This window comes from Cavia porcellus, unplaced genomic scaffold (genome assembly GCF_034190915.1).
Source record: "Cavia porcellus strain 051 isolate PalLab524CR breed Dunkin Hartley unplaced genomic scaffold, mCavPor4.1 scaffold_18, whole genome shotgun sequence".
In the NCBI taxonomy this organism is placed as follows: domain Eukaryota; kingdom Metazoa; phylum Chordata; class Mammalia; order Rodentia; family Caviidae; genus Cavia; species Cavia porcellus.
In genome coordinates this window covers 28416915-28443678 of record NW_026947501.1, presented here as the reverse complement: position 1 = coordinate 28443678, position 26764 = coordinate 28416915, and the positions used below count along the sequence as shown (strand labels likewise).

Below are 26764 nucleotides of genomic sequence, written 5' to 3'. Positions count from 1 at the left end.
CTTGTTCTGAAATCTGGTATCACACTGTCTTATTCTGAGTGGTTTTATTCTGTTTTATTTTGCTTCATTTTATTCTCCTTGAAGTAAAATTTTTTAAAAATTAAAAAAAAGAAAATGACAAGCTGTGGTAAGTATTAATTCACCATCTTCAACCATATGAACTAGATTTGTGATTAGATAACAAAATGTAAAGCAAATTGGAAAATTGCATACAGTAAATATGCCCTCAGTATGGTCATTCTACCCTCAGGAGAGAAAATTTAAAAGGGATTGGTATTGCAGTAATACTTGCCTCCAGGAATGAGTTAGGGAATATTGTTTCCCTTTCAATTTCATTAAAGGGTTTGAGGAGTATTGGCATTAAATCATCTCCAAATTTCTTGTAGAATTCAGAAATGAATCTGTCAGGACCTGGGCTTTTTTGTTGGCAATTTTTAATTACATTTTTGACTTTATAAACTGATATTGAGTTATTCAGAATTTTTATATCTTCTTGATTCAGCTTTGGTAATTTGTATGTATCTAGTAATCTGTCCATTTCTTCTGTATTTTTCATTCTATGTAAGTAAATATTTCTGAAATAGGTATTGCTCCCCTGAATTTCACAGGATCTATAGTGATTTCACCTGTTTTTGTTCCTTATTGCATCAATTTGAGTTTTTTTTTTCCTTTGTTTGCTAGGAGTTTATCAATTCTATTTATTCTTTCAAAAAATCAACTCTTTGATTCATTAATTCTTTGTATTGTTTTCTTAGTCTCAATTGTGTTAATATCTTTCCCAATCTTTGTAATTTCCTCCCTTGAATGGGCTTTGGACTTCACTTACTCTTTATTTTCTAAAAGCTTAAGGTGTAGCATTAGGTTATTTACTTGTGCTTGTTCTATCTTCCTGATGCAGGACATAAATTTCCTTCTCAGGACTGCTTTCATTGCATCTTACAGGTTTTGGAAAGTTGTGTTTGTATTTTCATTTGATTGTAGATATTGAAATTAAAGAAGAAATTAAACATCTGTGACCCATTGGTTGTTCAGGAGGGTGTTAATTAATTTCCATGAGTTTGTGTAGTTTTTTCAGTTGTTTTGTCATTGATTTCCACTTTTATTGAACTATATTCAAATATTATGCATGGGATAATTTCATTTCTTTTGCATTTACTTAAGCATGTTTTATGGGCTAGCACATAGTTGATTTTAAAGAATATCCCATGCACAGCTGAGAAGAACCTGTATTCTAATGTTGGGTGAAGCACTCTGTAAACATTTAAAAGTCCATTTTTTCACAGGTTTGATTCAGTTCTCTTATTTCTTTGCTGATTTTTTGTCTAGTTGATCTACCACTTTGTGACAATGGAATATTGAGGTTCCCCATTACAATTGCATTATTGCTTGTTTGATTTTTCATGTCTATTTATATTTGTCTTAAATAATTGGGTGCTTCCCTATTTGGTGTATATGTATTTATCAAAACCAGAGAAAGAATAAACTATAAAAGGGACCTATAGGCCCTTTTATAATAGGGCCTAACATAGATATAATAGGATGTTATGTTAATAACATCTATGTTAATGAACATAGATGTAAAAATCCTCAATAAAATACTATCAAACAATGCATCAAGAAGATTATACACCAACGCCAATGGGGATTCATCCCAGGAATGCAGGGATGGTTCAACATACACAAATATGTAATACTCTATAACAACAGACCCAAAGACAAAAATCACATGATCATTTCAATAGGTTCAGAAAAAGGCTTTGATAAAGTCCAACACTCATTCATGATAAAAGCTCTAGAGAAAATCATAACAGATGGTCTTTACTTCAATCTGATAAAAAGCCAACAGTCAACATTATACTAAATGGACAAAAACTGGAAGCTTTCACTTGAAAATCAATAACAAGACAAGGATTCCACTAGCACCACTCTGATTTAGTATAGTTCTAGGAACATTAGCCAGAACAATTAGACAAAACAGAATAATAAACCCAGGCCATGGTAGTGCACACCTGTAATCCTAGCACTCGGGAGGCCGAGGCAGGAGGATCTAGGCAGGAGGATTGCTGCAAGTTCAAGACCAGCCTGGGCTACAAATGAGCTAAAAGCCAGTCTGAACTACCCAGTAAGACCCTGTCTCAAAAAGACAAAAAGAAAAGAGAGAAAATAAAAGGAATAAGGATAGAAAAGGAAGAAGTTAAATTATCATTAGTCACAGATGACATGATATTTTACATAGAAGACCCCAAAAGCTCCATCAAAAGACTTCTAGATTTAATAAGCAAATTCAGTAGAATAGGTAGATACAAATTCAACACTTAAAAATCAATAGCATTTTTAAAATCAACAGCATTCCTGAACAAAAACAATAAATTCACTGAGAGAAAAATTAGGGAAACCACATCCTTCACAAACCCAAAATAATGAAATATTTAGGAATCACTCTAACAAAGAGAGTAAAAGATATATACATTGAAAATTACAGTACTCTGAAAAAGGAGATTGAAGAGGATATCAGAAAATGGAAAGATATCCCTTGATCATGGATAGGAAGAACCAACATTGTAAAAATGGCCCTACTCCCAAAACTGTTATACAGATTTAATGCCATTAACATACCTCACATAGTTCATATGCCATTAACCATTAACATATCTCACAGATGGAGAGAAAATATTCCCAAAATTCATTTGGAAACAGAATAGACTTAGAATAGCAACAACAAAGGGAAGGCAGGACCCACAAAAGGTCCATTTTCCTCCAGGTTCTATTTTCTTTCCTTCTTACAGTTTCCCTGCGTGGCTTCATCTACTTCCAAGGGTTCAGCCACTCCCTGTATAAGCCAGTGATTCTCAGGCCTGTGCCTATTAGATTAGTCCTTCCTCTGCATGTGAGAGTGTTTATCCAAAGCTCATGCAACATCTTCCCTTGGAGGTCCCTCTGAGACACTGAAAACTCAGCATGTGGGTTTAGGGTTGTTCCCCAAACCACATCATATTGTGAATAGTTGAAGACACAAGAGGTGTCTGATCAAGAATGGTGACTCGTGGGTTGTGGTGGTAAGCCAAGCCAATGAGGAACGAACTGGACAGATTCTCCATGTACCCTAACAGTCAAATGAGGGTCAAGAAATTGAAAAAGACAAAGTTCAGCTAAACCTGACAGCCAGACAGGGAAGGACTCCTGAGTCTAGAGCATCCTACTTACAGCTAGCTCTATGCTTTACAGCGCAATGTGCCCCAACACTGTGACAGCTCCATCCCTGCCCATTTCTCAGGTAGGCCTTCCATAATATGGGATAATACTTACATTGTCTTGTTTATATGACTCCTGCAAACTCTGCCTGCTTTCCCCTGTTTAAATCTTACTATGAACAGATTTCATTCACTTTCATCTGGTTTTCCCACATCTGGATTTGCCAACTCTATGCCTTCAAATTGATGATTTGACTGGATTCTTTAACTAAGTACCACTCTTGGACCTGGTCTCTACATTTGAGACCTCCCTAGAGTCTAAAGTTCCCTCCAGGACTCTTCTGGGTACCTGGGAGTCTAGAATTCCCCATCACAACCTCACTGAGCCGACTTCCTGGACAGGCCTCAGCCCTGGACCTGGAGGGAAAGCCTTGCTGCCCATGAATGGAATCTTAGGGCTGGGGGTTGGGGTTAAGAACAGCACACAAGACTCCCTAAAAGGCAGGATGGAGCCAGGAAGAGAAGGGACAGGCTGGGATCTGGGCTCTTTCATTTGTACTCTTGCCCTGCACTTTGCAAATCCTAGATATTCCAGGAATAAAAATGAATGAGGTCTAGCTCCTGGCCTCAAGCAACTTCAGAGTTACAAGCAAACCAGGGATCAAGATATTCCTTGAACTAAAGATTCTTTCTTCCATCTTAAGCCTGGAGCCTGGAGCCAAGCTTTGGTATGCTATTCTCTGAGTGACCTGCACTTCCCCCTTGTAAGAGGCAACTGCAGTTCAAACAGTTCCTTTCTCCTGGGCCATAGTGGTACATGCCTATAATTCTACCACTTAGGAGGCTGAGGCAGGAGGATAACTGAGTTTGAGGCCAGCCTAGGCTACATAGTGAATCCAAGGCCAACCTGAACCACAAAAAGTTCCTTTCTCAAAATTTTCCCCAGCTCAATTTTATCCGCATCTCAGAAGACAAGGTGAGAGTAAGAGAGTACTATCTCACCCATCTGTACCTCAGTTTTCTCATCTGTCAAGTAGAAATCATAACTACGCTTCATACCACACAAAGCTCACTTTAAATATAAATTTAGAATCAACCAACTGATTGCCCAACATCCAAAGCTATTCTAAGCTGTGGCCTATGGCAAGGAAATACAAGAACTAATTTGGGGAGAGTGACACTGATACTCTGGGCTGTATATTGTACACTAACTATGCCAAATTTTAAAGTCAAGCTAGCTACCCAAGCTACTCAGCATGCCTCAACATTCCCTAATTGATACCAATTGGTATATATGCATGAAATCAAACAAAATTTAATATTAGTTCAAGGAGAATATAATCTAAGATAGAGATCTGTTAACAAGGGCTAACAAGTTGTGAGAAAACAGGCACACTTCCCTTCTGCTGATGGGAATGCAAAGTGATACAGACCTTGTAAAAGGCATTTCAACAAAATCTACCAAAACTACACCCAGTTACCTTTTGACCTCCCAGACCCACTTCTGGGAATTTATTCCACAGATAACACCTGCATTCCTACCAGATGACATTTTTACAAGGTTATGGCAGCAGCACTGTTTGCAACAAAGATTAGAACTAACCCAAAGGTCTTTACATAGAGGCTAGTTAAATACACAAGCATACATCTTATAACAATACTTTAAAACAGAATAAGGAAGATTGCTATGCATCGATGTGGAAAGACCACCTTGATATGTTATTTGAGTAATAGATGGCTTGAAATAAGAATGTATTTTAATCTTTTTACATTTGGTTAAGTTTCGCAAAGAAGCATTGAAAGGGTTATAGGAATTTGTTGACAGAAGTGAGAAGAAAGCTTTTCCACCTATACCTTTTAATATTGTTCCATCTTTAAATCGTGTGACTATTTTAACTTTGTAAAAAAAATCTGTCTATAATACATTCTAGAAAGGCATAGGCTGGACTGGTTGGCAGAAGATCTGATTTGATCCTGGTTTAGCTGCTGCTGCCCATAATTTCCTTCTCTAGAAGACAGGAGGGTGTGACCCTGTCTGCTCTCAGTTCCTTTCAGCCCTTCTCTTCCATAAATAAGATGTTTTCTGGACTGTGCCCTGTTTTTATATCTTTGCTACTTTCTTTGCCTTTTCCTGTATATAGACAAATGCAAGTTAACTGAACCAATAACTGGAGAATTTCCAACAATGTACAATCCTACTTCCCACTCTTGGACTATTTATTATTTGTCCATGATCATGTGTTTCTCTCTTAAGCTTACTTTAGAGGCTTTTAAATTTGTACTTTAATTTGGGTTAACTCTTTTAGAAGGCAGTCTGATCATATAAAAGGCATTTCACAAGAGGTTAGCAGAACATTTAAGCCGGGTGTGGTGGCTCACGCCTGTAATCCCAGCACTCAAGAGGCTGAGGTGGGAGGATCCTCGCGAGCCCTGAGACCAACCTGGGCTACAAAGTGAGCTCAAGGCCAATCTAAACTGTATAGCAAGACCCCGTCTCAAAAAAGACCAAAAAAAAAAAAAAAAAGTTTAGCAGAACACTCTATTTCTTGAGTAATTACCTTCTACATGTCAAAGTCCAGTTCTGTTTGATTCCCTCATTTGAAATTACTTCGTTAAGGCTAGTGGAGATGAAGGAGCAAAAATAATAGAAAGCCATAGATACATCCACAGATGATGATATGAGCTGATTGCTCTGCAGTGTGTAGGGAAAGAAATGAAAAACTAGGGACTAAAGAGGAACCAGATAGATTAGTGAACTGCAGTGGGGCCTTTTCAGGGCCCTGTGCAGGACAGAAGCTCTGCTGAGCTCTGAATGTGGGCGAAGGAGAGACTCTGTGTGAGACAGGAGACAGGGTGTGGGCTGAGGACTGAAGGATGATGAGGAACTCTGCACATGTACAGTACCAGCTCAACCATTGTGTCAGCTCTCAGCTACCAAGGAGACAGCTAGACTGTCACTTCTGGCTAAGCCCTGACACTGGGGGTGAACAGTGCTGGTGTACTGACCCCCCTGAGATGCTTGGAGATCCCTGCAAAAGAATTTTTATTCTTAATTTAAAATAAGATTATTTTAAATTTATTCAGCACTAAAAAAGATATGAGCTGTCAAGTCATGAAAAGATATGGAAAAAATATGGTGATACACACCTGTAATCCCAGCATTCAGGAAGCTGAGGCAAAAGGATGGCCCATGAGTTCAAGGCCAGCATGGACTATATACCGAGACCCTGCCTGAAAAAACAAACAAGCAAAAGACATTATTCTGTATGGTATTCTACATGTCATTATACATTTGCCAAAATCCACAGAGTATATAACACCAAAAGTCAAACCTAAACTGTAGACTTTGGGTAATAGTGATACATGCCAATGTAGCTTCATCAATTGTAATAAATGCACAACTCTGGTAGGGAATTCTGATAATGGAGGAAGCTAGGCATGTGTAGGGTTGAATGAATTCTCTGTCCCTTCCTCTTATTTGGCTGATGTTGTGGATTGATAATTGGTTCTCAACTCAAACACCAGCGGACCAAATCAATGTGGTGCCAAGCACAGATGGCCCAACTGAGGACTGTTGTCGGCGTAAAAAGGAGGCCTGTAGAGGAAGAGTATCATTGTGGTTCTCCTAAGTGTTGTTGCTGTTGTTTGGAGCCATTGGTTCTCCTGGAGGAGATTATTATGATGTCTCCCGTGGTATGAACTTGGCTGTTATCATCAGAGGAACTCGGGACCCTGTTGCTGAGAATGGCTGCAATTGGGGGAACACTAGTCCTTATTTTGAGCATTGCTTCCTGGTTCTGGAGAAACCTGCTATTCAGTCTCCTGGAGAAGCTTGTCATGCTGGCTTCCTGATATGAACTTGATTGTTCTATCCCCAGAGGAGCTTGGGATCTCATTGTCACTTAGGATGACTGTGGTACTTTTCAGGGGAGCCCTGGTCCTTATTTTGAGCATCGCTTCTTGGCTCCACTGTAGAACCTTCAACCTACTGGCACAGATCCTTCACCCCACTGACCTTTGAGTCTTCCCAGCACAGATCCATCAAATAGACTTGCATGAGTCATTGTGGGCTCTAGGTTTTCAACTGAACTCATGCAGGTTATTGCCATGGGATCCAGGATCTTGGCTAGATTTGCTAGGTCTTTAGTGTTGTACACAGATTTCCTTAACTTTCTTTGTATTTGACTTCGTGTGTGGCCACTATAAATAGTAATATAAATTATGTGTCCTGTATATAATTGTTCTCCTGGCAAACCCTGACTACAACAGCTGTGAACCTTAATCTACTAAAAATAATAAGTCTATTTTATAAATAAATTCAAATTACCCTCACTCAAGCATAACTCTTTTCTTCATATTTATTTCTGGTTACTGATTATGAGAATTTACTTTTCTAAAAGTGGAATAAATGTGTAGATAAACTTCTATTGCTTTTATACAGCATTGCTTTAATAAACCTGTAGCCTCAAAGTCTACATAGTGCATTTTCTTAGTGACTTAGTAATGTTCCATTGCACTTTACCCATTTTCCTATTATGTTGAGGTTTCTTGTGTACATTTAGCTTTCCTGTCCTTAGGCAATTTTTTTAACAAATTGTCAGAGAAAGGCATGGTGATACTCACCTATAAACCTAACTGCTGGTCCACCCTTGGCAATTTACAGAGACCGTGTCTCAAAATAAAGTTTAAAAAGATTGAAGAGGAAGCTCACACTCACCTAAAATGTGTGAGGTCTCAAGTTCAATCTCCAGCACTGCTGATAAAATGAACCAAAATAAAATAAAATATTGTCTCAAGGGGCGTAACTAGACTAAAAGACATGAACATTTTGGATGTTTTTGTTACTTTATATTTTTCTTCTCAACTTTATCCTATCTTTAGCCATAGAGTTTATCAATACAAGTATACCCTTTTCATATACCCTTTTCAGCCATTCATTATTTGAGATCAAGATTTTGTTTTCTTACTTACTTGAATACATTTTTAATCTTCAGATTTAAATTTCTATAATCATTTTTTCTTTAAAAAGTAATATCACACTGATTCCCACAATCTACTATAGTCTTAAATTTTTTTGAAATTTTCTATTATTATCAGTCTTTTATGTTTTTTTCTGTAGCCTCATTTCCTCCAAAGTTATTCTTTCATGATAGCAATGAATAATCTTCCCAATTTTTCCATGATGTGATTTGGATGTCAATAAGTGAAGTTTTCTGTAAGGTGTATCTCCAAGAAGGAGGAGAAGCTACTCCTGATTGATTATATTTATCTTGTAATATATACAGTTCCTCCCCAGGGGAGTCAATTGGGCGATATTAATTATCCAGTGGGAGTAGTCATTTATAAGTTAACTAATCAACTTACACATTGCTCTACAAGACTAGGCTTCTATTTGTCCAAATACGAGCTGATGTAATTTCCACATAGCCTGTAACAATGTCTTCCTTCCTTCCATTTGGCAGATGTTCCATAATTATTTGTTAATTTCACCTGATTTGACTCTAAAATAAACTAATATTTAAAAAAATAAACCAGAAGTTGAAGTACTGTTTTCAACTATCTGGACATAATCCCCACCAGTCAACTCTTCCCTTCACATTGTTGGTGGCAGAAAGGAAACATTGGCAAATCTGGGGGTGGGCGTAGCTAATGAATACGGCCTGATATGGACCAAACAGACTTAGCTTCTAATTCTTTTTCTGCTGCTTCCTAGTTGGAGGCCTTGAGCAATCTAAGTTCTTGTTTTCTCCTCTTGTAAAAAAAAGTGCCCAAAAAGATCTCTGGCATGGTTAAAATAAAAGTGAGATATAACACAAAGCATCTACCACAGTGCCTGGCCCCAAGAAAGTGCTCGATGATGCCTCATAACAATTACCATCTTAATTCCATTGTCCTAGAAAAGCTAAGTGCATCAAAAACTGTTGAGAGGTTGGAGGATGTGCACACCTATAGGAAAGCATAAATATCAAGAAGGAAATGTAAAATGCATGGGAGAATCAAACTGTTTGTGACTTGTATCTAGATGTCTCCCCAAAGCCTCATGTGGTCCTAAGTGGGCTCTTTGGAGATGGGGCTGACCCTAGAGCATGTGATGCTGAGATCAAGCATGTGATACTGGGATTAACTCATGGTGCAATGCTAGGATTAAGGGTGCAGGAAGCCTGTTAAAATATAGGAGATAGAAAGGGGGCTGCTGCTTGCTGCTTTGTTGCCTTCTGCCTGCCATGGACTGTTTCTCCTCTGCAATGCCCTTCTCCCATGCCATCCTGCCTTGGAGCCAGCCAACTGTAAACGGAAGCCTCTACAAACTGTGAGCCAAACATACCTTTCCTCCTTTAACTTTGGTGTCAGGTATTCTGTCTAAGCAATGAGAAAAAGTAACTAACATAAACACACACATACACACACACACACACACACACACCACATGCACAGCAGTTCAAGACCCAATTGTCTTTGCTGAATATGTTTCACCATATTTACATAAAGATCATGTCCAAGTTATCTAAATTCTATTTATCTGAGTTTATCAGAGATTATCTGTTTAGTTATCAATCTCTAAAAGGCTGAAAGCATCTTAATTCATTCTAATAGCACTCTCATTTCTGACATTTTTTTTTCTTTTTCTTTACTTTCATTTTCTTTTCTTTTCTTTTCTTTTCTTTTGAGACAGGACCTCATTAAGCAGTTCAGGCTAGTCTTGAGCTCACTTTGTAGCCCAGGTTGGTCTCAAACTTGCAACAATCTTCTTGCCTCAGCCTCTCAAGAGCTGGGATTACAGGTGTGTACCACCATGCCTGGCTGAGAATTTCTCTTAAAGTATACACTCATGAAATAATGTACTTGTAAGGTTACTCCTGCAGCAGAAGACTGGAACTCTCTTCCACTCTCTATCACTAGGAAACTAGTTAAATAAACTATGACACAACCACACAAAGGAACACCGTGTTACTATAAAATACACTCTGTGTGTTTTGTAAAAAAATAAATGAGGAAATGCTCTATGAATTGATAGGAGACAATTTCCTGGATTATGATTAAGTAAAAAGAGCAGGTGTTGCATGGGTTATAAAGCATGCTACCTATTCTATGAGACTTTCAAGAGCAGCAACTTCCCAGATTGCAAAATCAAAAACACAGGATTCAACCCACGAAACCAAGGCAGTTTCTGTAGCAGGTCATTATCAGGCTAAAGGAGAAAAACTATATGAATTCTAGGAAGTTATTTAAGGTGATAAGTTCATCCTGATTCTCTCAAAAGAAAAGTTTAGAACCCCATTAGTATCATAAATAATACAAAGAAACTCCTTAACAATATAAACTTATGAGAAACCAACAGGAAGTATGAGATATAGGATGGAATACTAAAGACACCACTATAAATCAGAATGAGTTCCATCTAGGCTGGTTCTGGAAGTTCTAGCCAGCACATCAAAATAAGAAAAAGAGGAAGCTATTATTTTCGAGGACTTGCTAAAATAAGAAATTATCAGAATAGAATCTAATGCGGCGACCAAAGATAAGAATGTAGAATTATATTATTGTAGAATTGAACCGAAAAATTACAAAACAGTTTTACACTGTGATTTCATTTAAAAATTATATTTATTTGTGTTGAATATATACATAGAGAAAAGCTGCGAAGGAAATTAATTAAAATATATTTAAAGGGCCGGGGGTTTAGCTCAGCAGGCTAAGTGCCTGCTTGGCAAACACGAGATCATGAGTTCAATCCCCAGTACAAAAAAAAATCCTCTCTCTCTCTCTCTCTCTCTCTCTTTCTCTCTCTCTCTCTCTCTCTCTCTCTCTCTCTCTCTCTCACTCTCTCTCTCTCTCTCTCTCTCTTGCACATCTGATATATTGAGTTATTGTTCTATACTGTTCAGTATTTCATGAATCCTTTTATTTTTCTTGAGACAGAGACTTGCTATGTAGTTTGAGTGGATTATGGACTCACTAAGCAGCCCAGGCTGTCCTCAAATTTGCAGCAATTCTCCTGCCTCAGCCTCTGGAGTGCTAGGATTACAGATGTGTGCGACCCTTCCACCTTCCTGAATGCTTTATTATGAGTACACTTATATAACAATTTAAAAAACCACTAAATCTCTTTTGTCCACAAATGGGTTGCATACATGCAAAAGCTATTTCAAGGGTTATTGGGATAAGAAGCATTTCCCCTAAAGCACTAATGTTTGTGACCTCAGGCCATTTTCCAACTCATCCCCATCTACAGGGAAAACCAGTGATCTGCTCTGCTTAGTCCCTTCCTCAGATGAAAGCCTCAGATCCTGGAATCTAAAAGGCCTAGTGTGGCTCAGCTCCTCAGGTGACCTTTGCCCCTCGTATCAGTGTATACACACAGTCCTACGCCCATCCCAGCTGTTTGTAGGGCTCCCAATCCTCCAAAGGCAGCCCACCTTGTGCAAAGTGCAGAAATCCTCTTTGCAATACATATACCAGAAGCTTCTGCCTCCCAACTGGGTGCATTTGGAAATCACTCTGGTAGCCTCGAGCCTCTAAAAACCAGGCTTCTCAGCCCCACTACTAGGCTGAAGGTCATGAACACACTATACCAAATCCAGCCACTTCCTCACATGGCTCCTGGAGACCCTAAATTTCCTCCATGTTGACATTCCCTTGGGTCCCATCCCTGCTCCTCAGATGGATAATTATTTCTGCTAACTCATTCTTACAGGCCACATTTCATGAGCCTTCTACCTGCCATTCCCCACCTCATCTTAGACATTACTTGGCACAAATGGCTGCTGAGTACAGCTATCTTATTCTCCACTTTTCACCCTAAAGTTGTGAGATGGTCTCTAGTGGGTTTAATTTCCTCTGGGAAGAGGACTGGATTGACCGTGTCCACGTCATAATCTGGTCACTTTCCCTAGAGTTTCTTCGACTTCTCACCTTCCCCACACGTCACCATTTTTTTTGTGGCCCAGTACCCATCAGTCCTTTAGAGGGTGTGAGGCTGTTCCCTCAGGCTGGATGTCTTTCCCTCAGCCAGGAGCATTCCTGTCAAATCACTGCAGCCCTGGAGTGACTGATCAAGCCACAAAGGTGTCCCATCTTGAGACAAGTTTAGCCTTCATCATCTTGGGAATTTGAAAAATACTGACACAGACATTCCACATCATGGGAGCCTTGGCCAGAGGTATGTATGACATGAATATGCAGAGATAAGTGACCCTCAGAGCCACACACCCAAAACCTCCTGGAATGCATGGTTAGAGGTTAAAAAATAGCCTACAGGGCCACAAATCCAAGTAGAATAAAAACACATTGCCTTAAAGGAATAAAGGACCTTGGCCTTCCGCTCCCCATACTCTGAATTATCACTTAGATTGGCCCTAAGGGCAATCATGTTCCAGACCACCCTGGCCTGCCCCTGCCCCTTACATATGAATGGACATCCTTTCCTGTACAGGCATCCTTCGTCTCTTACCCTTGCATCCTGGTTCTACCAATAAAAACCCAAAGAAGCTTCAATTTGAGGTTGTCTTTTTTGAGATTCTCACACTGATGGGTCATGGTTAAGGGCAGTCCCTGTGGACCTTCTTGGAGTTTGAACTGGACACTGACCCCAAGTAATCTCTCATCCTATGTGCCACACCATGGCCATGAATTGCAGGAACTTGCCTATCCAGTACCAGCTTTCTTTCAGAGTCCTCTTTCCATAGTTCAGTTATGAAGAAGGAACCAATACACCAATACAAATGCCTTCATAGAGTTACTTTAAAACCTGATAAACTACATTATTCTGATTTACACCTGCTTTGGTTTTTTGATATCTAATTTCAGAGCATCTTAGGAAAAGGACATAGAAAAAGAGAAATGTGCGCTACAAGGCAGGCCCCAGAAGTGATGTACTGGTAATAACATGCAAGGGTTAAAAAAGTATAAAACCCCCCAGAGAAGAAGCAAACGGCTCTGTACCTCTGCTGTGCTACTGATTACTGTGCAGCACAAGAGCTTGTGTTCACACTGGGCTCTCAAATCATGCACACACAACATGGGCCACCTTCAGCGTGCTTCCTGAGGATACCTCGATGTTTCTAGAGAACTCCCAGGCCTCTGAAGGCTGCCCACCTCTGAAGGCTGCCCAAAGTTGAGAGGGTTCCTTCCTGGACTATTCCACCAGAAACTTCTACACAGTTATCTACATGGGCAACATTGGTTGATTTTCATAACTCATGTGGCAGTTTTTAGAAACTGATAAGAAGTACTTTTACTGTTGATCTATTGATATACTTAAAAGTGTTTCATCACATATGTGCCTCTTCCCAGAACTAGCTAAATGATGGGAAAGAAAACTGGAACAAGTCACTGATTATTTAAGCTTTCTGGTTAGCTTCCCCTTCCTCATCTGTAAAATGGGGTTAAGAATACATTTCTGAAGCATTCAAAAAATTATCCCTCCAAATCTGATAGGCTAGCACCGTGAAAGTTCTATAAAAAGGAATAGAAAATGTGCTTTACTGTGTTGATTCCCCGTATCTAGACTGGGTCATAAATTAGTCACTAAAGGAAAGAAAACTAAAAGTACTATTACTGCAAGGGTGGTGATGAGGCAAATCTCAGACAAAAGTAATTGACAGCGTCGCTGTCAGAGGAACAGCGACACCTACTGCACCTACCTGTGTACTACACCAACCTGCAAAACCAGAAGCTTTCACACTTCAGTCATGAGCTACGTTCAGTTTTAGTCAAGCACAAAGTCTCGGCTTTACTATTGTAAAACTAAAGATTAAAAATTGCCAATTACTGTGGCCTCTGGAAAAGTCACAATATTTTCCATTTTAAAATACCACTTACATATTCAAATGTAATACATATAGTTTGTGGAAAACTATAAAAGAAAGTAAAGATCCTTCAATAACACTCTTATCCAGCCGCGGATATAGTTCAGCAGCACAAATGCCTGCCTGGCAAGCACAAGATCCTGAGTTTGATTCCCAGTACAAAAAAAAGAGAAAGAAATAAACACTCTTAACAACATTTAATCCGCACTTCATTTAGAACCACCAACCTACCATTATAATCTTTTCTTCAGTCTTTCCTCTCTTCCTCTTCTTCCTCCTCCCCTGCAATCTCTTTCCGTAAACATCATAAAAGAAAAATAGTGAAAATGAAACCTCTGACCAGGAATTACCATTGATCACAGTTTGGCGTGTGTTACTCCACAATTTTATGACCCTAGAAATGCATACAACCACAAACAGTGATGAGATGGTGCTGTTAGTCATTGTTGTCCAGCCGAAGGCACAGGAACACACCTAGAGTTGAGTGAGTTGGGTTATTACTCTTTGAGATGAGGGAGAACACAGGAAGAGGGCCTTAGACCTCACTGTAAGACTGGGGCTTGTTTTGGGTGGTTTGAAGAAGGCTTTATGAAATCAGGACATTTCTTAAATTGGATAGTGTCAGGAAGCAGAGTAATTCTATTATGGGATATAATTCTATATTAATCTCATCTAAAAGAAGGGAAGATTAGTATAAGCCTAAGGCTCACGAAAAACTGGGAAAGATGCAGCATCATTTATAACAATGAGGTAGATGCTTGGTCATTTGTGTGGTTTGGACAATGCTCTTGTTTGTTCCTGTATCTGTGTTCAAACAAAACTATGAAGTGGTCTCATTTTCACTTTGACCTATCTTTGGCATTGAATGTCCTTATCCGATGTATCAATGTCTGTGAAATGGTTCAAATTCAGCAGGAGAACAGCCAGGCTATTAGTGCCAGGCCAGTTCGCCCAGCTCTCTGAGACTGCTTTTCTCTTGCTTATTGCTCTCTCTCTCTCTCTCTCTCTCTCTCTCTCTCTCTCTCTCTCTCTCTCTGTCATCCATGTCTCAATGTTGTAGGCATTTCTATATAAATATGGAGTCTTATTTAAACAAATTTCTCAAATACTTTAAACTTGTAATTTAGTATTCTAAAATGAAAACTTTTTTTGAGACAGAGTCTTACTATGTAGTTCAGACTGGCCTTGATCTCACTATGTAGCCCAGGCTGGCCTCCAACTCAGAGATCTTCCTGAGTGCTGAGATCACAGGCACCACAAGTCCAGCCTAAAATGAAAGTTTTTAAAGATACATCTGTACACAAAGCTTCAAAATCTGAATGACCTAGGATTTGGTCCCAACTCAACCATTAATCAACTACATTACCTGGAGCTAGTTACTTCTCACAGTGTCTATTTCTCTGACTGAAAATATAGCTAACTATACCAGATTTTCTGGGACTAAGGTTGGTTTGCAAAACGTTTAGCCCAGTGCCTATATCATATCTAACAAATCATTATACTTTGAAATCCTTTAAATTATTTAAGGCAAGTATTGCAATTTAGGACATTTATGCTTAGTAATGGGTATTGGGTCTTCCATGAATGTTTTAATTCCTTCATTCCAAAAGGAACAGGGAAGACCAACCAATAAACAACCAGATACAAATTAAGGCCTGAAGGAAAGAAAGGTTCAGGTTAGAGCTCAGAATACATGACAGAGAGAGGTTGTGTGGGCTCTAGAAGGAGGCAGCCCAAAACTACCCTATGCAGAGCATCAGCCTGGGAGAGAGAGGATGCCAGGGGCTGTAACTTGGTACTGCAAAACCAAGGAACTTGGCAGCTATGTGGTTCCTATAGGAATATCAACCAGCGGGTGGTGTTGGCTCTTTGTTGTAGTCAGGGATTGCAAGGAAAACAATTATATACAGGACACAAAATTTACAGAATTATTTCATAATAGTCACCCAAAGAGTCAAACATGAAAGATCAGAAAATTGGTCCACACACTAAAGACCCCAAAAAGTCCAGCTGAGGGCCTGGATCCCATGGCAATGTCCTATATAAGTCCAGTTGAAGACCTACAGCCTATGACAGTGTCTCATGCAAGTCTGTTTCATGGATCTGCACTGAGAAGACCCAAAGGTCAGGTGTGGAAACCAGAAAGTCTGGGCTAATGGGATAAAGGATCTGTGCCAGGAGGTTGAGGGTTCTGCACTGGAGCCAGGAAGTGATGCTCAGAGTAAGGACCAGGGCTTTTCTGATAATGATAACAGCCAAGTTCATATTAGGAAAGAAACTTGAAAAGCTCCCCTCGGAGAACAAATGGCAACAGGAGAAGGATACCACTTCCTCTTCGGTTCTCCTTTTTATATTGGCAGCAAGCCACAGGTGGGCCACCCACACTCAGCACCACGCTGATTCAGTTCAGCTGGTATTACAAGTTGACCACCAGTTGTCCACCCACCACACTTTTCTACAAGGTCTTAAGTTCCTTCCATTTCTTACAGTAAGCTAGTTTAGAAATGGCCATATTCACCCATTCAATATTTATTGAGCATTTACTATGACTTAGGCACTATCCTAGATGTTACAGATATATAATAAACAAAACCCTGGGCTCCCATAGGAGCTTATAATCCAGTAAGAAGGAAAGTAATTAAACAAACAAAAAATATGATTTAATAAGCTGTCAGCTGAAAAGCAATATGCTGTGTTACTCCTTGGAGTAACTGGGGAATTTTTTATACTGAGTGATCAGGCGAGGGCTCTGTGGAGGTGATATTTGAGATGAAGCCTGAATGACCAGTCAGAGCTGAGTTTGCAAAAGTTAGGGAGAACAACTAGTTTAAGTGACCTTAGGGTGGAAAAAAGTTGGTGTGTTCAAAAAATTGAATGATAGCTGGTGGTAAGGGGGAATACTGGGAACCCAACCAAGAGTCCCAGTTGTCATTATTGGGTCTGCCACAAGAAAAATAAGAAACAGAGACATTGAAGTATCCCTTCAATGGCTGAAAGTAAGCCTCTCTGGATCCGATCTCTGCTCCCAAAGCAGCCACAATTTATTAGCTGTATACAGTGATAGGTGGGGCTAGCAAAGGATCACAATTCATCCGAAAACTCGGACTCCAAAGGGTGTAGATAATTTTATGTTTAGACCCAGAGTATAATCCTGTGATGATTTAAGAAAGTGTAAATCATCCCATACTTAGAACAGTCCATAGGAAAAAAAAAAAAAAAAAAAAAAAGAACAGTCCATAGGAAATCCCAGATGGGTGGTTCCAATAGTCCCAACCCCTCCTTTCATCTCACAGGGAAATACGTAAAACCAGTCACTGTGAATTTGTAGTCCCCAACAGGGCAAGAAAAAATAGTTTGGTGTGTTAGCAAGGGTCCTAGCAAATAAGACTGAATTTGAAAGAGGAATTTGGATTTTATTCTAAATGTCAGAGGAAATCATAGGAAGGTTTTAGTCCGGAAGGAACATGATCCAGTTTATATTTTGGGGATGTTTGGTTGGTTGGTTGTTTTTTCAAATCTGTTTTATTCAAGGAGAAAAAAAAGAAAAGAAAAAAACCCTAATTATATTTTTGAAAGACCATTAATTATATCTATGAGGTCTATAGTAAACTACAATTACTATTATTGGGCCAGCCAACTCTACCTTGCCTTTCTTCTGAAAATTTAATTTTGCTTTCCTTGAACAAGCATGTGATTCAGGCCCAGCCATTGCAGTATCCCATGTCATTGGGCATAGTCATTGGTTCACTGTGACCATGTGATCTACACTTGGCCAATCAGAGTCCTTCCCTGAGATTCATAGATTAGAGCTAAAGAAATGGCTTTGTTTCTGGAGAACAGAGCTGAAAGACTATGAAGGCAGCCATCTTTCCTACCTCTAAAAATAGAACCATTTAAAACTAGGGGAGAAGGGCTGGGGATTTAGGTCAGCGGCATAAGTGCCTGCCTTGCAAGCAGGCAGTCATGAGTTCGATCCCTGGTACTGATAAAAAATAATAAATAAAAAATAAAGCTGAAAGAGAAAAAAGTCAAAAGCAGTGATGACTTCCTGAAGTCTACTATTCCTTATCTTCTCTATTAAGTAAATCACTAAATTTCTCTTTTTACTAAACCCTATCACCATTAAGAGTGCTAATTAAGTAGTTCTTTCTTACCAATATTTCTTTAATCAGACTTTTTTAGTGGATTTTAGATAGACATAATGATCACATTCATCATAGAGAATTTGTATCAATACGTGATATAATTTGATTTTTTTGCTCCTACCCTCACTTCAACTCTTCCCATTAAAAAGTTTTCTACTTTTTTCCTTCTTTTCTCAATTATTTTTATTTTTGTAATTTTTCTTTTTGCCCTCACCCCTCCTTTAATTCCCTCCTTATATGAACATTTTCTTCCTACTTCACAATACCTATTACAAATTTTGGTCCTCAGTCACACTTTCAGATTCTTACACCAGACAAACAATGCACTTTTTTTTTGAGACAGGGTCTTGCTATTCAGGTTGGCCTTGAGCTCACTTTGTAGCCCAGGCTGGTCTCAAACTTGCAACAACCCTCCTGCCTCAACCTCCCAAGTGCTGGGATTATAGATATGCACCACCACTCCTGGCAGCCTCAATATTTTTTGAAAACTCTCTAATTTCCATGTTTCTAAAGGAAAATTCAAACCAGGTGTGTACACACCTGTAGTCCCAGCATTCTGGAGGCTGAGGCAGGATTGCCATGAGTTTGAGGCTAACCTAACCTACATATAGTGAGTTCAAGGCCAGACTGTACTGCAAAGTGAGGCCACCTGAAATACCAAAGAAAAAAGAAAATTCACCCCTATCATACATAAGGAAGAGAGGAGAATTGTGTAATTAGATTTATGAATTCAAAGGTTTAATGTAACGTTTCTTCAAAAAGAAACAAATAGGACATCAACAGCCTCTGGTCTAAGCAGAAGGTAGCTGTGGGTATCATTAGCATTTAGCACTCCTGTCTGAACACAAGGGTAAGATAGCCCTTCTTTGTCCACTTGAACTCGGGCATAGTCATGTGACTTGCTTTGTTCATTGAAATGTGTTTAGAAAAGATATGTTGCTTCTACACAGAAACTAGATACCACCATCTGGCTGGTAACACTCCTTTTTTTAAAAGCTACAGCCTTGCCACAAGACAAGGATGTCCCTTATCACCACTCCTATTTAATATAGTTCTGGAAATCCTAGCCAGAGCAATTACACAAAAGAGAGAAATAAAAGGCATAAAGATAGGAAAAGAAGAAATTAAGTTATCATTATTTGAAGATGACATGATACTCTATATATAAAATCCCCAAAACTCCATTGAAAGACTCCTAGATATAATAAATAAATTCAGTAATGTAGCTGGATATAAAATCAATGCTCAAAAATCAATAGCATTCCTATACACTAACAACAAAGTCACAGAGAGAGAAATAAGAGAAGCCACACCCTTCATTCACACTAGCAACCAAAAAAATGAAATATTTAGGAATTACTCTCACGAAAGAAGTGAAAGATCTATACAGGGAAAATTATAATACACTGAAAAATGAAATTGAAGATGATCTCAGAAAATGGAAAGACATTCCCTGCTCATGGATAGGAAGAATAAATATTGTGAAAATAGCCATTCTCCCAAAACTGTTATACAGATTCAATGCAATCCCAATAAAATACCTTCAACATACCTCATAGAACTCTAGAAATCACTCCTAAAATTCATCTGGAGCAAGAAGAGACCTAGAATAGCAAGGACAGTTCTAAGCAGCAAAGGCAAGGCAAGACACATCACAATCCCTGACTGGAAGTTATACTACAAAGCAACCGTAGTAAAATCAACATGGTACTGGAACCAAAACAGAGCCAAAAATCAGTGGAACAGATTAGAAGATCCAACCACAACTACAAACACACTCAATCACCTTATCTTCGATAAAGGTGTTCACTGGAAGAACGACAGTCTCTTTAATAAATGGTGTTGGAAAAACTGGCTCTCCACAGGCCAAAAACTAAAACTAGACCCATGTCTATCACCATGTACTAAAATAAAATCTAAATGGATCAAAAATCTGAATATTAAAACAGAAACACTAAATCTATTGGAGGACAAATTGGGTAAAAACCTTGAAGACATAGGGGTAGGTAGAGAATTCATGAACAGGACTCAAACTCCATGGGAAATACTTCCCAGAGTCAATAATTGGGATCATCTCTTATTAAAAAGCTTCTGTACGTCAAAAGAAATCTCCAGCATAGTGAAAAGAAAACCCACAAACTGGGAAAAAATCTTAATGAACTGCCCCTCAGACAAAGGACTTCTGTCTAAAACATATAAAGAATTTTAAAAAATCAGACCCCCAAAATTCAAAGGCCCAATCCAAAAGTGGGCATCTGAGATGAATAAACAATTTTCAGATGAAGAAATACAAACGGCAAATAAATATATGAAAAAATGTTCATCATCATTAGTCATTAGAGAAATGCAAATTAAAACCACACTGAGATTTCATCTCACTCCTGAAAGAATGGCCAAGATCAAGAAAACCACCAACAACAAATGCTGGAGAGACTGTGGGGAAAAAGGAACTCTCCTGCACTGTTGGTGAGAGTGTAGACTAGTGCAACCATTGTGGAGGTCAGTCTGGAGATTTCTCAGAAAACTGGGACTGGAAGCCCCATTTGACCCAGCTATACCCCTTCTAGGCATATTCCCAGAACTGAAAGCATCATACCAGTGATACATGTGCACCCATGTTTATAGCAGCACAATTTGTAATAGCCAGATTTTGGAAACAACCTAAGTGTCCATCAGCTGAGGAATGGATAAAAAAGATGTGGTACTTTTATACAATGGAGTACTCCTCAACTATAAAGAATGATCACATTGAGACATTTATAAATAAAGCTTGAGATCATACTCATAAGTGAAATAAATCAAACTCACATGTATAAATACCAAATAGTTTCCATAGTGTAAGAAATGATAATACATAAAAGTATGTGGTAATCATGATTCCCAATCATATTGATTTGAAGCCATATAATGTTTTCACTCATTAATTGCAATGGTTTTAACCTGGGTTGTTTGATTTTAGTATCTGTGATAGTACAAATAGCTATTTTGAAGAAAACAACACAACATAAAAGTTAGTGCTGATTTAATATCATCTTGTTTTGTAGTCCCATCAAGCTGTTGTACATCTGTTTCCACTGGTTTTCACATGTTGTATCTTACTATATTTTACTATATGCGATAGAATAAACAAAATTTTTATAGGCAAAGAGATAATATAGAAACCGTTGTTCGTTTTCTACTAGCTGGTTCTAACTACCCTGTAATTCTTTCATTCTCTTGAATGGCTTCACACTGTCTTGATATGCTTGATGCTATAGCATACGAAGTTATACTCAAATAATTCAAGGAAAGAGGCAGTATGGTGACTACTATTATGTTAGATTATCTGGTGGCGAAACACAGTGATGCTTAAATTGTTCTGTTCTGACCTGCGTTGTTCTGTTACAATGTCCTCTTTTATCTCAATCTCCCCCCTTTTTTAAATTAATCTATTTTTTCTCATTTTTTTAATTAAGGGAAAACTAAATTAAAAAATAGCGGGATATATTATAGTAACTTTTTTGTTTTCCTATTAACCTGACTTGAACCCCAGTGTTGCTCTCCCCATCTTGTTCTGTCTGATTTTACTATATTCTGTTTTTTTTTTGATAGAATCAAGTTTGAAGGTATAGGCAACCACTTTGAAGGCAATAAGATATACTATGATGCCCATTATGGTTTGACTATTATCCTTTTTTTGAAGTCCTGTAAGGTCTCCAGTGTAGGTTTTATTGGTCTTGTTCTGTACTGTTTTGATCAATTCTATTATACCTGATGATATAGGCAATTCAATTTAAAAATAGCAAGAGGCACAATGGTAACCACTTTTGATCACCTGGTATTCTATTTTTGCATCATGAACTATGCCCATCCTTCTGTTCTAACTGACTCCGTTTTGCTTAGTCACGTTTGGTTTTATTCTCTTCAAAAAAAAGTAATAAGAACCATGGGAGTAATAAAACCCAAAAAGTGCAATTGTTATTGTAAAAAAGAGAGGAAAGGAAGGTGGACTAAGAGATATAATCACAGGTATGTTTGAGTGTGTAGGATGGAAAACCATATTACTGAGCTTTTGCTGGATCACTTAACGGAACTGTCTCCAATTTCACTATATGAATGTCCACTTTATATGCTTTAATTTTATAATTTGGACAACTGTTTCTAAAAAGACAATATGTAACCTACTAACTAGTGATTTCTTACTGTATATTTTTTTCTTGATATTCTGTATTACTTGTACCCTTTTACTGCTTTGTTTTTTATGTCCTTTCTTTTTTCTGTTAAAAAAAAAAAAAAAAGCTACAGCCTTGCTACGTAATTTAGGCTGATTTTGAATTCATTAGGTAGTCTGCTAGCCTGGAACTCACAGTGATTGTCCTGCCTCAGCCTCCTGAGTGCTGGGATTATAGTAGTGCACCACCATACCCAGCTTTGGGAGCCTCAATTTCTTAGTGACCACCTGTGATATACATACAACGTAAGTAAAAAATTACCATCTTTTTTAAGCCACTAGCTAAGTTTGGGGTTATTTCTTATTGCATCGTTATTAAGCCTGTCCTGACTAACACAGCAGTAAGTACCTTAAAGTATAAGAACTTATCTAGCAAAAATTTTAGGGTAGCTTTAACATGAACCTTTTTAAAGGTAGCATGTGAACACCTGGCTTGTTAACTAGGATCTTATAGATTCACGTTCCTTTCTCTCTGAGGAGTTTTGCTGTTATGATTTAGGTTTCTAATGTTCCCCAAAACTCTGATGCACTCAGAGGCAGAGCTTTTGAAAGGTGATTGGATTGCAGGAGTACTATACTCACCGGTAGATCCACACTAGTGAGCTCAGCCGCTGAGTGTGCTGTGAGGCAATGAGGGACCTGGTTAGAGGAGCGCTGTGGGGGCAGGACCTAGAGGAAAGTCACTCCCTCCCAGCTCCTCCTTTCCCTTTCTGCTTCTTGGCTGCCATCCTGCAAGCAGCCTTCTCCCGCAGACCCTTCCAAGTATGCTATGTCTGCTTTGGAGCCAGACGACCGAGAATGAAAACCATGAGCCACAATAAACTTCTCCTTCAAGTTGTAGGTGTCACATGTTGTGTCTTAGCAATAAGAAAGTGACTAAGACATTTACCGAGGAATTATGAGGTTATCACAATTGATGATGATCTATAAAGTATGATGAAACCACAGGCAAATTGCTTAAATCCAGAAAAATCTGAGCAGGCATGAGTTTTGAGACTGGTAGATTAATTTGGTGATACCTATGGAGAGAAGCTGTTTTATGAAAGATGACTCCTGCAAAGGGTTGGTGCTGCAACCCACACAGCCCGGAGGTTCCTTGGGTGAAGGACTGTGAGAAGATAAGAAAAAGAAGAGAACAGCTGGCGTTAGGTGGGGTCCTTACTCCCTGGATAAGAGGAAAGGAACTGCCCCCTCACTGCAGAGGTATGTATTTATACAGTTTAGCACCTTAATGTCATAGGACACCCTGTTGTCCTAGCAACCCACTGTTCCAATTGTCTTGTGGCTAGGTACCCCCTGGGCTGAAGCAGCTTCTACAAGTGACTTGCCCCAGGCACTCTTTGTTCTTGGGATGCCATGCCCAGCCCTGCACAAGTGGTCAATCTCCAGCTTCAATGGTTCCCAGCAGGTTGGAGAGAGGCTGTCTTCATTTTGAGCATCTACTGCTCACTCTACTCCACCTAACCTACAGCTATTCTACTCCCTCATTAGTCAGGTTCTTAATGGGTGTGCTCCAGAGTTGGCTCATTTTAGAGTACCATTTTTTTTTTCTTTTTCTCTTTTTTATCGGTACTGGGGATCGAACTCACGCCTGCTTGCAAGGCAGGTGCTTATGCCGCTGAGCTAAATCCCCAGCCCCTGGCTCATTTTAGAATGCTATTGTTAGTATAGTAAGCAAGGATTTTCCTCCACAAACTGCTTGGTACAAGAATTGTTTTATTTCTAATAATCAAATCAACTTTGTTGACTAGCTACCAGTCACCTGAGAGGTGCAATATTTGATCTCAGCTGTCTTGGGGGTGGTCCTAGCCCTCCTTAGAATTGCACAAGAATCCAGGAGGTACAGGTGGCTCTCAGCAAAGGGCAAAGAAGTTTCTGGTTCTTATCATTGCTGCTATGAATCTCAACATCCCAGGTCACAGAGACAAAGAGAGGGCAGCCCCCTCTCTCCATAGCAAATTATGAGGACGCTTTTCCACAATCCTCCAGGCTAAAACTGTCCCCAGGTGAACACATTTCCATCCAACAAGAGGTCTGTCATTGCAAGAGAAGCTTTATGGAAGCAGGGTACAAGTCTGTATCACTCCAAGAATAAGCCTCAGGGGTGGCTTATTTCTCCTTTCTCCCTTTTTATAGAGCTTATCAAACAACAGGTGTCTGAGTGTTCTTGGGCACACAGGAGAGAATGATGAATCTACGTGAGTTGCTTGGAAGCTCCTGACAGATACACAATGTGCTTGTGGAGGCCTGAAGCCTGAGTTCTTATCATGAGTCTCTGCCTCACCTCCATGACCACAAACTCTAATCAGTCTCCTTGACCTTTAACCCTCAGGAAGTCTTCTGGTGTTTTAAAATGTCTGGATTTAGTTGGTCACAATAAGACACAGAGCACTAGAGACGCTGAGGCAGGAGGATCACTTTGAGTTTGAAGCCAGCCTGCACTACAAAATGAGGTCAAGGCCAGTGTCTTGGTCAAATTTCTTTCGTTGCTGGGACAAAATATCCAGCACTCAAAATTAAGGAAGGAAAGGTTTATTCAGCTCACAGTTTGTGGAGGTTTCAGTCCATAATCAGCAGTCTTCAAAGCAGGGTGGCACGGCACAAAGATAACACTTCAAGGTGACAGAAGATAGCAAAAGCAGCAACAGCAAAAAGGGGAGGAGTAAGGCTCTGTTTCTCCCTTATATTGTAAGCAGGCTATACCACTTCTGTGTCCTCCTCTTGCACAGGTTGAGTATGTTTACAAAGGACAGACCCTGGCTCTCTGCTGAGTAGTGTAGCTAAACTTCTAACCTTCTGAAGTTGACAGTGTATCAACCACTACAGCCAGCCTGCACTGCATAGCAAAACCCTGTCTCAAAAAGAAAGAGAGAGAGAGAGAGAAATTACTATCATTAAAGAAGTTTGTACTCACAGATCCCTAGAAATAGATGGCACAGTCTTCCATGCAGGGAGTCACACAGAAGACCCAGGGTGGGTCAGGAGGGGCCAAAGCCCTTACTGTGGTTTCCACAGGAGGGAATGAGCAAAACTGGGTAAGCAAGTTTAGGATTACCTAGTCTGACTAATATCAGTGGATTTTAGGGTATAGAAGCTGTCTTTAGTTGTCTGGTACTTGACCTGACAGTGCCTGGGATCCTTGAGAGACTTCAGTAAAAGAGTCGGGTGTGGGCTCTGAATTGGCTGATTTGCATATGAAAGCTCACTTGTAGACAAATCTGACTACCTCTGGGGACTGCCTATTCGTGGAGCTAACATTCTCTCCAGTTTCAGCAGGGCCCCAGATGTCAAAACATCAAAAATACAAAGACAGGATGAATACACCTGGACTAAACCTTTCTTAGGAAGGTTTTATTCCCAGCCTTCTCAGCTCAAAGGATTTGCTTGCACCTGAAGGAGAGATGTTGGTCCTGGAATCCACCATCAGTCACTTCCTCCTCTTGTCCCATGAGTCTAGCTGCAGGTGCTGAAAGCATTTAGCTCAAAGTTCAGCAATGCCATGGTCCAGGATCCATAAGAATGCCAGCTAGGACATAAATAAGCAGTACCATATCCACCAGAGAAAAGTCTGGAATGCTTGGGTAGCCCTAAACCCCAGGCCCAAGGTGTGTCAGGAACCCCAGTCCCATAGGCTGAGAGCCCCTGAAAACAAGAGAAATCCTAGTTTGCACTTAGTTCTCCACAGGAGCAGCCCCCCAAACCTGACCCCTCATCTTGGCTCTTGCAACCACTTCTGCCCTACCTGACATCCCACGGAAGCTGGATCATTCTGTTGCTTTTCTTCCCAACCCCAAACATGAGTACAGATGGACCATTCTGTTACCACACCTGATGTCTCCTGGCCACACTATCTGTGTGTCACAAAGAAGCATGTTCCTGGGCACCGTCAGAGAGAATCAGAAAATGACAGAAAGTTTTTTTGGTTTTTATTGCTAGTTTTCTATCCAGGGGATGAAAACAGTCTTTAAACAGTCCAACTTTGCCTCTGCCCAATTAAATAGGCAAGTTTTAAAAGAAGTCCTATTTCCAGCCAACCAAGAACAGTTGCAGTCATAACCCTCTCCCCACACCACCCCGGAGCAGAGTGTCGAGGAGGCCAGGGCCTAGAAAGCACTAAAAGGAGCCTTTTCCTGCTATCACTGAGGCCACTAGTTAACTTGGGGGCTGCCAGGGAAGGGAAAAGAGTGGGGGGAGTTCTTAGACAGGAAATGGTTCTGCCTCCTGGTGTGGGTAGGAGCAGTAGTGAGCATCTCTTTCTAGCTCTGCATCAGTGAAGTTACACTGGGAGAAGCAGATCACTGCTCAGGGGTAACAGGCTAAGAATCATTTTATGGACCAGGAACCAGAATCAAAATCAGAAAGGAATTTGAGAATGAGAGCCAGAAAACAGCAACCTCCTCAAAGAAATAC

The 26764-nt window shown here is 39.6% G+C and overlaps 1 long non-coding RNA gene across 1 annotated transcript in view; it reads right to left on the bottom strand.

Moving 5' to 3' along the window:
* LOC134471491 (uncharacterized) overlaps positions 1-6423 on the bottom strand; it is a 36605-nt gene extending 30182 nt beyond the window's left edge. Inside the window, exon 1 of the long non-coding RNA XR_010040940.1 lies at positions 6339-6423. This is a non-coding gene — a long non-coding RNA (uncharacterized LOC134471491). The remainder of the gene's footprint in view (positions 1-6338) is intronic.
* Positions 6424-26764: the final 20341 nt, after the last annotated feature.